This window comes from Lissotriton helveticus, chromosome 12 (genome assembly GCF_964261635.1).
Source record: "Lissotriton helveticus chromosome 12, aLisHel1.1, whole genome shotgun sequence".
Classification (NCBI taxonomy): Eukaryota; Metazoa; Chordata; class Amphibia; order Caudata; family Salamandridae; genus Lissotriton; species Lissotriton helveticus.
The window spans coordinates 807896665-807912495 of NC_136073.1; the positions used below are offsets into that span (position 1 = coordinate 807896665).

General features: G+C 50.1%; 1 protein-coding gene across 1 annotated transcript in view; it reads left to right on the top strand.

Annotated features, from left to right (window-relative positions):
• LOC144798932 (GON-4-like protein) overlaps nucleotides 1–15831 on the top strand; it is a 396699-nt gene that overhangs the window by 209454 nt on the left and 171414 nt on the right. The window lies entirely within an intron of this gene.

Consider the following 15831-nt stretch of genomic DNA (forward strand, 5'->3'; position numbering starts at 1 on the left):
ATTATATACCCTGTTTGCATTAGAAAGGTTAAATTATAAAAGTCACTAAAAGGTTTTATGACCTCTTATCGATAAATAAAGCTGAATCAATCATTTACATTTTTATACAAAATCAGCCTAGAAGGGATTTCATATCTGGTAAATGATGGTTTGAATGCTTCCAAACAGATCCTGAAGTGTGCCTGAAATCCTTATACACCATTGTTCGATCCTTGGGTACAGCTGTCACTTTATGCCCAAACTCTAAAATGCCTTCCACAGTCGGCCCTGGACTTGTGTCATACCCCCTTGACAGCCCACCCTGTAGGTGGAGGCTCTTTAACTGCTGAACAAAGTTACAATATAGGTGGTACCTGAGGGAGAAAGGAGCACAGGATTTGTAAGAAAGTGCCCCTCATTTGACAATGTCATCCCCACTTTTTGCCTGCTATTTGATGAAATTTTGACTGAAGTACACTGAGTTCCTGCTAATCAGGTCCTCCGTGCCAGTACTGTTTCCCTAAAACAAAGTAACTGTGCAGTTGCTATTCAATTGACCAGACCTTTTGCACCCCTGTAAGTTAAGTCCCTAGTACATGGTTCCCCTGGTACCTAGAGCATGGGTACTAAAGGGGGTCCCTAAGAGCTGCAGCATGTATCGTGCCACCCTAAGTGACCCACCACCAAACTCATGTTAACTGCCAATGCAGGGTGCGTGAAATTGTGCAGACAAAAGAGAAAACACGACATGGCACACTCCCTGTGTACCATGCCCTCACACATTTCATGCAATATGTGTAAGTCACCCCTGCAGCAGACTTAGAGCCCTACGGCAGAGAGCATTATATTGCATGTGAGGACATATGTGCATGAGCAGATATGCCCCTGTGCTGTCTATTTCCATTGCTAGATAATACAAGTGAACAAAGTAGACATCTTAAGTACATATACTGGGCACTCGTCATTACGGGATTCCCAGCTACATTGTGGCTTCACTGAAACACATTGTGTTTGGTATCAAACACCTTGTCTTAAAAAATCCATATTGATGCCAGCAGTGGATTTACTAAAACCTACACCCGGAGGACAACCTTAGAGGTGCCCCCTGAAAACCTTCCAGCCTCTTAGTGTGCTGACTGACTGGTATCGTGTAGCCTCCCACCACAGACATGTTTCTGAACCTTTGCAGGTGAGAGCCTGCGCTCTCTGAGCAAAAGAACAATGCCTGCTCCAGAGGAAGATGTTTACACCTCCTCCAGCAGGATGGCTAGTGAATCTACATACCAAGGCCAGGGACTTCAAAACCCCTGCCGCCTTTGATATGCAATCCCAGCTTCACCTAGACTTGAGAGATGCCTTCCCCTGCCCTGAGGTCCATTTGGCACAACGACCGGTGGGAAATTAGCTATGCTAGGAGGCGTCATGCACTACCAGGCCAGTCGCACCCCTAAGGTGGGCTGCCTGATGTGCTCCACAAACGAAGGGTTCCACTATTTTGATGGAAATAGGCAATCTGAAAGAAACAGGTTAGTGTTAGATTCCTTACCTTAGAATATCCCCAGGCGTCAGACTGGATCCGAAAAATTTTGGGTAGCAGTACCCCTGCGCGTCGGTAGGCGTCGTCTGCGGCTCCGCGTCCGTCGTTGGCGCCGGGATGACGTCGTCGGAGTACTTAGACGCCGCCCTCGCGCGCTGACGTCCGTTTTTCTTTTTTCCGCGCCAGCAAGCGCAGGTCTGGAGAAAGTGGTAACCTTTAGTCATTTTTTGACTACGCTTTTCCGATCCTTTTTGGATCTGTTTCGAGTCTACGACTCCATTGGTGCCGGTAGGGATGACCGGGTTCAAGCCCTGTGCCAACTGCAACCGACTGATGTTGGTTACCGACCCCCATCGCCGGTGCCTACATTGCCTGGGGCCCGACCACGATGACAAGTCGTGCCCCGACTGCCGGGCCTTGACGTCGAAGGCTAGGCGGGAGAGGTCCCGTAAGCACCTCGAGCTCCGGCTGTCGGCCCCGCGCTGCTCGAGGTCCCGGTCCAGAAGGAGGTTGAGGGAGGGGTCGCGGGGCCGGAGTCATCACAGCTCGGCGAGTCGACACCACTCGTCGGACTCCAAGTCGTCAGGTAAGAGGCAAAAGAAGTTGAAGAGACGACATCGCTCTTCTGACTCCCCCCGACGTTCACGCGATGGGTCCGGGGGTTCGGTGACACCGCCCACACGGCTCCACCGGAGCCGCAGGTGTCGTGGCCTGCTTCATACCCGCCGGTCCCTGGGCAGAACGCGACGCCGGAGGAGATCGAGGCCTTCTTCATGGCCATGAGGTCGCTCACTCCTCGGTCAGGTTCCGCGGCCCGACTGAGAGCCCAAGCTGGCCGGGTGCTTCGGCCCCGGCGCCGTCAGGTGCTTCGGCCCCGGTCCCCGCGCCAGCAATCTTCTGCCCAGCGCTCCTTTCGTGGCCACGGAAGGGACGCCCCCACACGTCCTGGCAGCCACGGGCCGCAGACTACCATTCAGCCCGGGGGCGGACGTGGTTACTGTCGGGGCGGTAACAGGGGACAACGGCGCGGCCAGTCCACATCCACCCCCGCAGCATCCGCCTCAAAGCCTTCCTAGTCCGAGCTTTCAGGCCCATTTGACGCCAGTGGGGGGCAGGGTTCGCCATCACCTCCTCCACTGGCGCTCCATCACGTCGGACAGGTGGGTGCTGCAAATCGTCCGAAAGGGCTACTCCCTCCCTTTCGGGGCGACCCCTCCAGCCACGCCACCGCAGAGCCACCGCGTGTCGGGGGATCCCTTGAAACTTCGGCAAGAGGAACTTGCGGCCCTCTTGGCCAAGGGGGCCATCGAGCGCATTCCTGGGCCAGAAGTAGGGTGTGGTTGTTACTCCCACTTCCTTCTGGTTCCCAAGAAGGGCAAAGGGGGCCTACGCCCTATCTTGGACCCGTGGAACGTCAACGGCTTCCTCCGGAAGGACAAGTTCAAGATGCTGACTCTCGCTCAGGTCTTAGCTGCCCTGGACCCAGGAGACTGGATGGTAGCGTTGGACTTGCAGGACGCTTATTTTCACATCCCCGTCCTGCCGGCCCACCGCCGTTACCTGCTGTTCACTGTAGGCCACGAGCACTTTCAGTTTACCGTGCTCCCCTTCGGCCTTACCAGCGCCCCACGAGTGTTCACGAAAGTTATGGCGGTGGTCGAAGCTCATCTGCGCAGGCTAGGGGTTTCAGTCTTCCCCTACCTCGACGACTGGTTGTTGAAGGCGGGCTCGCCCCAGACAGTCGTCAGCCACCTCCAGACTACGGCCGACCTCCCGCACATGCTGGGGTTCTCCATCAATGTACCGAAGTCGCACCTGTGCCCCTCCCAGAAGCTCCTCTTTATTGGAGCGGTTCTAGACTCTAGACAGTTTCGAGTTTATCCTCCCGAACAGCGGGTTTGGGATATTCAGACTCTGATTCCGACCTTCCAGCCGTTACCCCGAGTCTCGGTCAGGTTGACGTTGCAGCTTCTGTGGCTGATGGCCTCCTGCATCCTTCTGGTGCATCACGCCCTGGGGCGGATTCGGGCTCTGCAGTGGGACCTGAAGTTTCAGTGGGCCCAGCATCAGGGAACTTGTCCGACCACGTCTTGATCTTGGAGGGCACTGCAAGACAGTTGCAGTGGTGCCTCACGGAACGCGATTGGGTCGGTGGCAGATCCCTCTCCCTACCCCAACCGGAGCACGTAGTTGTGACGGACGCGTCCCTCCAGGGCTGGGGGGGGGCACATGGGAGAGGCAGAGATCAGAGGACTCTGGTCTCCGGTGGAGTCCCGGCTCCATATCAACTTTTTGGAGCTGCGAGCGATCCGGCTTGCACTGAAGGCATTCGTCCCCTCTGTCCGGGGAAGTGTAGTGCAGATGTTCACGGACAACACCACCGCCATGTGGTACTCCAACAAACAGGGCTAGGTGAGGTCGTGGACCCTATGCAAGGAGGCTCTGTGCCTCTAGCAGTGGCTGGAACATCAGGGCATGACCCTGGTCATTCAACACCTGGCAGGTTCCCTGAACGCCAGGGCGGACAAACTCAGCCGTCGGTGCATGATGGATCACGAATGGCGTCTGAATTCGGACGTGGCGCAAGGTCTCTTTCAGCAGTGGGGAGAGCCTTGGTTAGATCTATTCGCCACAGAAGAGAACGCGCAATGTCATCAGTTATGCGCGTTGGAATTTCCAAGGCGGCACTCGGTCGGCGACGCTTTTCGTCGCGAGTGGAGTTGCGGTCTGTTGTACGCCTTTCCGCCTATACCAGTTCTGTCCAGAGTGCTGAAGAAGATCAGGCGCGACCGGGCCCAAGTCATCCTTGTGGCTCCAGACTGGGCACGAAGATACTGGTATCCCGAGCTACTCAGCATGTCAGTTGATCCCCCGATTCGTTTGCCTCTTCAGGAGGACCTTCTGTCGCAGCAGCAGGGGACGGTCTCCACCTACACCTGTCCAGCCTCCACCTCCATGCGTGGAGATTGAGCGGCAACTTGTTGAGGCCATTTGACTTGCCTCCTGAAGTCTGTGATGTTATTCTGGCAGCCAGGGGTCCCTCCACAAAATCGGTATACGCCTGCAGGTGGAGCAAATTTGTGGCATGGTGCACAGCAAAGGCTCTTTGCCCCTCTTTCTGAGGTCCTTCTCTTTCTTCTTTCTCTTGCCCAGCAGGGCTCTGCTCTGGGCACTATCAAGGGCTACCTTTCTGCCATTTCTGCCTTCTTAAGGCTACCTGATCAGCCCTCTTTGTTCAAGTCCCCAGTTGTAAATAGGTTCTTGAAGGGCATCACTCATATGTTCCCTCCTGTTCCTTTCGTGATGCCTCAGTGGGACTTGAACCTTGTTCTGACCTATCTGATGTGCGCTCCCTTCGAGCCACGTCATAACTGTCCTATTCATCTTCTTACCCTTAAGACTGCATTCCTGGTTGCCATCACCTCTGCCAGGAGAGTAAGTGAGGTCCAGGCCCTTTCTTCTTAACCTCCTTTCCTTTCTGTCCATCCGGACAAAGTTGTTTTGCGGACGCGACCCTCTTTCCTGCCCAAGGTGGTCACAGCCTTCCACATCGGGCAGTCCATCACCTTGCCCACCTTCTTTCCGCCTCCGCATCCCTCGAAAGAGGAAGAGAGGCTCCACCGTCTGGACCCAAAATGTGCGCTCTCATTTTATCTGGATCGCACACGCTAGTTCCGGGTGGATGACCAACTCTTTGTTGGTTACGTGGGTGCTAAGAAGGGTCAGGCAGTGCACAAACGAACCATCTCTCGGTGGGTCGTCTTGTGCATCAAGATCGGCTACTCTTTGGCGAGGAAAGAGCCTCCTGTTGGGCTGAGGGCCCATTCTACTCGGGCCACGACGGCTACCACTGCCCTGGGTCGTGGAGTCCCCTTGCAGGACATCTGTCAGGCAGCTACGTGGGCCTCGCTGCACACGTTCGCAAGACACTACTGCCTGGACAGCCAAGTTCCGAGAGATGGCTTTTTCGGCCGTTCCGTTCTCCAGGACTTCCTGGTGTGATCATTGGTTTGCAGACCCACCACCGGGGTTGGTATTGCTGGGGTATCTATTCTAAGGTAAGGAATCTAATACTAACCTGTTTCTTTCAGATGCACAAGTTACTTACCTTCGGTAACGATATATCTGTAAGAAACAGTAGTTAGTATTAGATTCCTTACCGCCCCACCCATCCTCCCCGTTCTGCGAACCGATATCTAGGGTTAAGGTCATCCCCTTTCAGGGCCCTAGTTTTATGTTACTACTGTTGGTTTTTATCATGGCTCTGCGTTTTCTGGCGCGGAAAAGCTGGGTACAAGAACTGACGTCAGCTCGCGAGGGCGGCGTCTAAGTACTCAGACGTCATCCCGACGCCGACGACTGACGCGGAGCCGCAGACGCCTACCGGCGCACAGGGGTACTGCTACGCAAAATTTTCCGGATCCAGTCTGACGCCTGGGGATATTCTAAGGTAAGGAATCTAATACTAACTACTGTTTCTTACAGATATATCATTACCGAAGGTAAGTAACTTGTGCTTCTGGGACAAGGTTACTCCCAGTCCCCACAGGAAGTGGTCATATAGGAGGTGTAGTAACCCCAAGGGTACATAGCTCATTGGCTGCTACCTGTCCCTCTCCTTAATGCCCCTAAATTCAGTATTTAGGTGGTCCCCTGACACTAGAAACTCAGTCGACTGACTGAAGAAAGAAGAGGACAAAGAAGAGCAGAGAAGAAAGAACTGCGGACTGCTGGTGGACTTTGGCGCCAAACTCTGCTGACCTACCTGTATCGACAAGTGCGACACCCCGACTCGTCCTGCAGCTATGCAGAATCCAAAAACCTCAGAGGGCCTCCAGTTCTTCGCCAAGCCATCAGCATCTCCCTTGAAGTGGAGGAGCCACTTACCTGCAGGCACCGACCACAACGTTTGGTTCAACGTTCTGCTGTTCATCGAGATCACCAGTGCAGCAGCTGCCCAAGAAGAGGTCACCATGCTCCTGGAGGTCAGATCCAGCTCCCCACCTAGTGAGAAGATGCCAGGACCAACTGGAGCTGCCCTGCACCAATACCCAGGGTACCAAACCCCTTGCAGCAACCAAAGCTTGTTTGATTCCAGTCTGGGGACTCCCACACTGCAAAGACCAAACAGCTGATGAGGGTCGACAGCACCACAGAGGCCAGCATAGAGAGTGGCCCAGCTGTCCTGTTTTGTATCCCTTTGCATGTCCAACCAAGACCCGTGGGTGCCTTTGACGCATGGGCACCTGTCGACCAAAACCCCCTACACCCGAGCTCCCCCAGTCCACGACACCCAATGGCGCTCCCCTGCTCTCAGGACCCCCATTAACTGAACCCTCTGTTGGTAGCTCCTGGACTTTTCCCCAAGTTCCCCCTCTGCAGCCTGTTTCTAGGTGGTCCCCACTTCACCTATGATGTAGTGCGCAAGGCTACCAACCTGTCCCGCACCTTTGCACCCGGACACTGCAGATCGGGTAACCTTTGGACTAATGGTGGTACTTTGGATCTTCGCCCCCTTGCACCCTAGGTCCTAAAGGGGACTCCTGAGACCCTTTTGCAAATACCTGTATGCAGTCTATACATTATTTTCCATAGGACAGCATTACCGCGTAAAGACACATTGAGTGAACATTTTTACTTTCCTGAATCAACTGATCAAGTAAAAAGTACTTACTCCATAACAAAGTTCTTGGTGTTTAAAATAAATATAAAAATACTCTCTAGTTTCTCTGTGAGTGTATTTCTCATTTGTTGACTCTGTGTGCGTTCAACAAATGCATTAATACTACCCTCTGATAAGCCTTAACTGCTCGCCCACACTACCATAAAAAGATGGCATTTGGGATTATTTATTTAAGCCCTGTTAGCCAATAATGGTCGTCTGGACTTTCTATATAGTATACCTTGTTTTGGTACAAGGCCATTATCAACCTTCATCACCTGAACCTATTTATTTGGCAGGACAAATTAAAGATGCTATTGCAAAGCCATGTCCTGAACACCTTCAGTGCGCTGGGGATTGGCTGGTGTCCCTGGACATCCAGGGCATCTTTTTCCATCCGTCAAACCTCACTGCCCATATCTATTTCTTGAGGTTCTAGCAGGTCCCAGCACTATCCACTTTCATTGTTGCATTTCCACTGTACTGCCATTCTCTTGTCCAGCAATTCCTAGCAGTGGCTACTTTAAAATGTTATTTGGCTATCCTATCTAACTTTGTGTGCCTTTCTGACCAGCCTTCTCTGTTTTTCACCACTAGTGGCTGGTTTTCTCAAAGGTTGGCTGTATTTGCTTACTGTCACTTCTGTTATTGTTCCTCATTGAGATTTGAATCCTGAGTTGACTTTCCTCATAAGCATCCACCCTTGAGCCGGTGCAGTTTCCCATTCCATTTTCTCAATCTGAAGACTGTCTTTGTGGTTGCAATGACTTGTACCTGTAGGCTCCGAGAACTTCAGGACCTCTTGTTTCAACCACCACTCACTGATTTCTACCTGAATATATTTGTTCAGCACACAATACTCTGCACACAATACATCTTTCTACTAAAAGTAGAATATACTCTTCATTTGGGCCAATCCATTACTCTTCCATCTTTCCTTCTCATTCCATCATGGATAAGTGGCAGCTTCTGAGAGTGGATGCCAGGTGTGCAATATCCTACGAGGAGGCCTCTAGTAAGATTGCTATTGGCAGATTCTCCTTGACGGCACCTGTACCTCTTGACTCTGCTGCATTGTCCATCCCGCTTCCGGCACTGACGCACATTCTAACTTAACAGCTGGCACGCTGATGCCACAGGAACCAATCATACTTTTGGACTCTAATTCAGCAAGACCTAGACTAAAGTTTCTCCTCAATTAGTCTCATATGCAGCCTATGCAACCCCATTCGGATTAGACTATGTCTTTATAGAGTCCATGATACATTCCTACTGGTTTCCATTCCTGGCCAACTTGAGGATGGGAGAACTGGGTCGATGCATATCATTATTTTGATAAGGTAAATCTTTTTTATGGACCATCAGGATGCCAGTAGTTTGGACACCTCCCCGGACACTCGATGGACTGCTGCCCCTGTCCCGAGCCCCACTGACCACCCCAGCCTCTTCATGGAGAAAACGTGCTCCTGTGCCGTAGTTATAAGGTGAACTTCCGAATTTATGGACCTCCATCTCTCATTGCACCAAAGTCCTGGCAGAAGTCTGGATAGGCTTCCACAAAACCACTTCTCGATTAACAAGGCTCTTACAGACACATTAATTGGCTTGTGGGCCTACCCGTCAACTGACAGTTGCTAAACGACCCAGACCTGCTCCTGGAGACTTTCTTTCTTCCTCCTGAAAGCTTAGTGGTCCTTGTGTCGATAAATAGGTTCAACCTGAATTAATTCCTTACTACGCCTCAAGGCCGGGAATGCAAGATGGCGAATTGTAGCTAAATAGTTCATCTGCTCTACGTTGGATACCACTGACTGCTTGACCAGAGCAGTTGGTGTCATTGTGGTACTTTGGTGCCACGCATGGGTGAGATCCACTGGCTTCTCTAATGAAGTCCAGGCTTCTCTGATGAACAAGCCATTTCATGGCACCCGTCTCTTCATAGAGCAGGCAGACTCTGACCTGGATCTCTTCAAAGAGAGCAGAGCCACAGCTCTCTCCATTAGTCTTTCAGGTTGCATGCAACAGTATCCTTAACAGCATTTTTGCCACTTTCAAGGATTCGGAAGAGGTTTGGCACAACAACGCTATGGTCCACCTCTGCATCAGATACCCCAGATCTTTAATTTGGGGTAGTGGATCCGGCCATCAATGTCTAGGCCCTCAGACACAACATACTGCTTTTTTCCCTGGCTATCATGGCACTACCACCAAACTACTTTAGCTAGCCCACTGCAGCTCATGGCCATTCCTTTGGAGGCAGGGTAAGGTATTTACCTCCATGTGTGGTAAAACATTACATATGACAGACAAGTGCTTCAAATCGTCTAGCACGGATATACTCTACTGTGAGAATGTGCCCCCTTTTGACACGGCCCCCCCCATTTTTTGCTTGATATTTGATGCAGTTTTGATAGAATGTGCAATGGATTCCTGATATCTACTTTCCCAGTGCCAGATCCATTACCCTAAACTGTACAATTGTTCCCCCAAATGGCAATGCTTTTAGCACCCCCTGACAGTCCCTAGAAAATGGTACCCAGGGTACTTGGGTATGGGGTACTAAATAAGGTCCCTAAGGCTGCAGCATGTATTATGCCACCCTAAGGGACCCCTCAGCACCATCATGCAAAATACCATTGCACGCTGCATGCCATGGTGCAAAGAAAAGTGAAGACACAACATGGCATGTGTCATGCCTGCAGCCGCTGCATGCAGTATAGGTAAGTCACCCCTACAGCAGGCCTTACAACCCTAAAGCAGGGTGCGCTGTACTACATGTGGGGACATATCTGCATGAGCAGATATGCCCCTGTGATATCGAAGTTGATTCTTAGATCTTACAAGTGAACGGAGAAGCCATTTTAGTTACAGGTGCTGAACACTGATAATTATGAGTTCCCCTGCTAACTGATGGTTTCACTCAAACTAGAGATGTTTGGCATCAAACATCTCGTATTAATAAGCTCACACTGATTCCAGTGTTGGATTTATTAATACATGCACTAAGAGGGCACCTTAGAGGTACCCCCTGAACACCTACCGATCTCTAGTGTACTGGATGACTGATGTAGACTACCCTGCCACCATAGACAGGTTTCTGACCCTGTGCAGATGAGAGCCCACACTCTTTGATATGCAACCCATGCTTCACCCAGACAGGGAAATTGCGCCAGGACAGGCGGGAAAATTAGCTAGTCAGGAGGCGTGTTCTCTATTGTGCTAGTTCCACACCTAAGGTGGATTTCCTGACGTGAACACGAAATCTAGAATTCCACTGTAGGAAAGTAGCCCTTTTTGACATTATCACCCCCACTTTTTGTCTGGTAACTGATGTGATTTCGAATGAAAGTGCACTGGTTTCTGCTAACCAGGTCCCCAGTGCAAGAGCTCTTTCGCAAAACTGTACAATCTTTCCCTCAATTGGCAAAACCTTTAGCATCCTCTGCAAGTCCCTAGTAAATGGTTCCCTTGGTACCTAGGGCCTGAGGTACTAGATCGGATCCCTAAGGTCAGCAGCACGAATTGTGCCCCCCTAAGAGACCCCTCACAAAGCACATGCAAGGCTGCCATTGCAGGCTGCGTATTGTGGTGCAGACAAAAGTGAAAACACAGCATGTCGCACATCCCTGTGTGCCATGTCCCTTAATACTGCATGTAATATTTGTAAGTGACTCCTACAGCAGGCCTGACGGCCCTAAGGCAAGGTACTGAATATTACATGCGAGGGCATACCTGCAAGCGTTGATATGCCCCTGTGCTGATAAGTCCTTTTACTGCCAGTACAAGTGACCACGGAATCCATTTTAAAATGTGGTTGACACTGGTGAAAATGAGTTCCCCAGCTTACATGATGGCTCCACTTACGATAGGGATGTTTGGTATCAAACATCTCGTGTTGATAAACCCACACTGATTCCAGTGATGGATTTACCAGTATATGTACCCGGAGGACACTTTAGAGGTGCCCCCGAAAACCTGCCAGCCTCTGGTGTGCTCCCTGACTGGTTTCTGCCAGCATGCCACCGAGACACTGTTCTTACGTACTAGGATGATAGCCTTTGCTCTCAGGAGACCCAGAACAAAAGCCTGTCCAGGAACAGGGTGTCACACCCCCTCCCTCAGCATGACCCGCTGATTAGCCTTTCTAGGCCAGCCAGAGATGCTGCCTTTGAAATGCGAATCTGGCTCCCCTCACAGGAGAGGGAGCCGACCCCCTGTGTCCAGAGCACCCTTGGCACATGGACAGGCTGGAAAATTAGCTTGTCCGGTAGCTGTGCCACCCCCAGGCTAGTACCACCCCTAAGGTGGGCTAAAGTGATGAGGATTCGATTTTTCAGAAGTAGCTATCTTTGTGATGGCACACTTTGTAATTTTGGGACAGGGTTATGCTCACGTCCAACAGGAAGTGGTCACATAGGGCGTTGAGTGACCCCAAGGGGTTAGTAGCCCATTGGCTACTTCCCTAACACCCCTAAATTCAGTATTTAAGGGAGCCCCTGGCACAAGAAGATCTTGATGACCTGAAGAAAGAAGACTGACAAGAAGAGTCGCACCGCAAGAACAGAAGACCCAGCTACTGACTTGGCGCCAACCCAGCCGGCCTGTCTACTGATTTCGCCCTGTGCACCAAAGGTCGACTTGTCCTGCAGCTGTTGAGCCCTCAAAACCCAGGAGTCCTGCCAGCCTTCACCCAGAAACGAAGACCCCCACTGCTCAGTTGAAGTGTCCCCTGCATCCTGCAGTCAGCAAAAGAAGGACCAAGAGGGCTCCTGCCCTGCCAAAACCTGACGCCGCCAAGCACCACTGCACCGAGCCCCCCAGCTTGTGTTGAAGTTGGCCAACGGTGTCAGCGTGATTCCCAAGCCCTCAAGGTATTGAGTCACGTTGGAGTGACTCCTGGTGAACTCCCCGACGTCACCTGCAGCCTCTGTCGACAGGCCCCCCATAACCACGAGTGCTGCTGGACAGAGAAACCCAACACCCCAAAGATCCTCTGCAACTGGACACCCAGACCTGAGGAAAAGAGGACCTGAAGGTGTCCCCACATCCCCCAGCATTACAAGAACCAAAGCCACTTGTTGGTTTCTCCGGATTGGCCTCTCAGTCCCCTCCTGCAGTCTCTTTGTGACTGGACCGATTCCCTTTGGTTTGCATTGGGCACCCGACGGTTAGCACCACTGCATGTGGCCGCCCTATGGCACCGTAGGTGACCTGTTTGGTGCTGCCTTAGACCTTGCCCTGTACTCACCTTTGACCCATGACACTGGTCCTGTAAGTCGCTGACAAGTATTGGTGAACCGCATATGATTTTCCTTTCGTAGGTTATCTTTGCAGAGGTCATAAATTGCACTGTCAACTTTTTGAACTGAAAAGTATTTTCCTTTAAAAGCGTACTTACCTGAACGATTTTCTTCTGATGCCTAAACATATATAAAGATACTTACTATTTTTTATAAATTAATGTGGATCTCCTTCTTGAGTTGTGTGCCTCATTTATTGACCATTGTGTGTATTTTCTGATATTTTGCACTCCTCTGTGTTCAGCCTAAGGCTGCTCGGCCACAGTGGAACCAGTGGCAGTCTGAAAGAGAAAGCTTAGAAATCGCTGCCCTTCAGCTTAGTTTGAAGGTTAATGGATGTGAGGTCTGGCTGCTAACATGCAGATGAAAAGATAGAGGTACGTGGAAAGTTCCCTTTCCCTGAGAAGTTCTGCCCTGTGTTTTGTGGAAGGGCCTGTCCTCAGAGCCCTTGGTCACTGAGCACATTATAGAAAGTCCTTTTAATGTCATTTATAAAGATGACTGCGTTTGTATTTCCTTTGGGTGCTTGAATGTTCCAGAATCGTGGAAGCTTACTGCCATCCGCTGGATTTAATGTGAAAAGCAAATAAGAATTGGACTTTTTCTCTCACCTGAGATGATAGTGTATGAATTGTACTATAAAATGCCTGGTATACCATACACTGCCTGTAGTTTGAGGTGAAATGTCGCTGTGTGAGGTATATCTGTATGGCAGTGGTTGCTGTATATATGTATGTAGTTTACAAATCTTCAGGTAGTAGTCCCTTGCGGGCCCACGCTTTCAAGGAAGAGTGGGCGGCAGGGGCACACTTCAGTGGATAAGGCCAGGCCAATAGTCATATGGAATTACAGACCTGTAAGGGTCAGCAGGCCCCAGGTTAAGAACCATTCCTCTGCAGAGTTCATGACATCTGTGACGGTCCCAATCCTTCAGTGTAGCACTGGAGCTCACATAGGTTGAAATACAAACATATCAGGGGTGTATCTACCAATGGGGCAGCAGGTGCAGTGGCACCGGGGCCCAGATGTGGGAGGGGGCTTAGTTTGCACTGCACCAGCTGAAGTTCTTTTAGAGGCTGCCTGTTTAGTTTTTTAAACAGAGCAAGCAAGGGGCCAGGATTTGGAAACGTAGGGCAGAGCTTTGAGTGTCTATTTGCATGTGATGTGTGTGTACAGCGGGTAATAGGTCAAAATACAGACTGTGAAATATACAAGGGAAAGACAAGAGTAAAAAATAAACTGCAGGCAATAGATATGCATCGGTGTAAACAGCAACTAAAGTAAAGATGTAGCACAAAAACATATGCATTCCAGAGAGGATGCGATGGATTGTGGAGTAAACTTTAGGATAATTAGTGGGGGGGACAGGGACATTCACGTTTAACATCCTGAGACCTTTTTTGTCTTCCAATGTTAAAGCAAAAATTCGATTTTTGCCTTTCGATATTTTGTTGATAATTGAACATGGAATTTGCTCTATACACTAGTCGAACCAGTTGGCAGATTTTAAGCAGGCTGCGTTAGATCTCCTGATGCTGGGCTCATACTGTATGACATCACCCAGACTAGGACTGGCTCGCACTTTCCCCACTCCGACAGGCAGTGGAGGCAGAGGTGTGCTATGGTCGGAGTATGGATTTTACGGCCTCTCCGGTCCACTGAGCCCCCCGATGCTTCACTCACCACTGTCACTCTGAGGCGATTGGCCGCCTACCTCCCCGCCGCTACCCCACACCCCCTCATCTCAGATATTAGAAGCATCTTTGCGTTGAGCTCTTGTCAACCCTCTCAGCCGTGTCACGTCAATCACAGACCGAGGAAGACTTGGCCAAAGCCATGTCAGAAACTACCAGGCCATATAAAGGGAAACTGGGATTGAACTCAAAGCAGCTGGAAGAGGGGAAAGCAGCTCATTACAGAGTGTGCACGAGACCAGCAAACAAAAGGCTAAGAAAAGTAAATGACCGACACATAATAAATATAAATGCCCAGCGTGAGTAGATGTATGATTGAACTCAGCATATCTCATGTCATTATCCTTGTCAGTCTCCAGGTGGTTGGGGCCTGCTAGCAAGGGGACAGTTAGTGCTCACATTTTTGATTACACCCCATGATATACTTCTTATAAACGGAGAAACATTGGCCTTCTTTTTAGAATCTGCATCCCTTGCCGTACATTGAAAGTCTACTACCTCAACTCTAATATATTTGCATAATACATTTATACTGCTGTATTTATTTTTCTTGGCCACAGCACCCAGCCTTAATTTTTATTTGTGTGTCTTGAAACAGAACTGCAGCAATCCATACCTTAACTACATATTTTGCTCTGTTAGAGATATGAAATTACCCTAAACAAAATATTATCTGTGAGAAATTAGAGTTGTACCTCTTCTTGGTTATTAGTTAGAAGGTATGTGACTGGAATACATGTTTGCCAGTTATGTTTGCTTGCTTCACTTGCTACATAAGTCATACCCAACTTTTGCACCTCACCGCTTTTTAAATGTCACAGGCTGCCAATGAGTGGGACCTTAATTTGATTCTCACATAATTTATGTGCACCCTATTAAAGCCAATATTTATTGCTGCCCTCCACGCCATATGACTCTGAAAACAATATTTCTCATAGCGATAACATCAGCTTGTCATGCCCCATTTTGACATGGTCACCCACATTTTTTGCCTGACTTTTGATGCAACTTTGCGTGAACTGCACTGGGTCCCTGCTAGCCAGGTCCCCTGTGCCAGTGTTCTTTCCAAAGAACAAGATAACTGCAATTGTTCCACAATTAGCAAGACCTTTAGCACACCTGTAACTCCCTAGTAAATGGTACCCCTGCTACCTAGGGCATGGGCACTAAAGAGGGTCCCTAGGGCTGCAGCATGTATTGTGGGATCGCTAGTTATCAGCATATCAAGACAGGAGGTTTCAAAGGCCTCTGCTACCTTTGATATGCGACCACAGCTTCACCCAGACTGTGAAATGCCCACCCTGCCCAGGGCCCATTTGGCACCAGGACAGGTGGAAAATTAGCTAGTCAGGAGGCGTGTTCACTATCAGGCTAGTTGCATCCCTAAGCTGTGCTACCTGAAGTGAACACGAAAAGTAGAATACCACCATCTTGGTTTTTGGTGAAATTAGATATACTAGGTCAGGGTTATGCCCACTCCCCACAGGAAGTGGTCAAATACGAGATGTAGGCACCCCAAAGGTAATTAACTCATTGACGTCTCCCTTTCACTTCCCTAAACACCCCTAAATTGAGTATTTATGTGCCACCCGGAACTAAGATTCGATGGACACAAGAAGAAGACAAAGAAGAGCGAAGAAGCGAGAACGGAGGACGAGC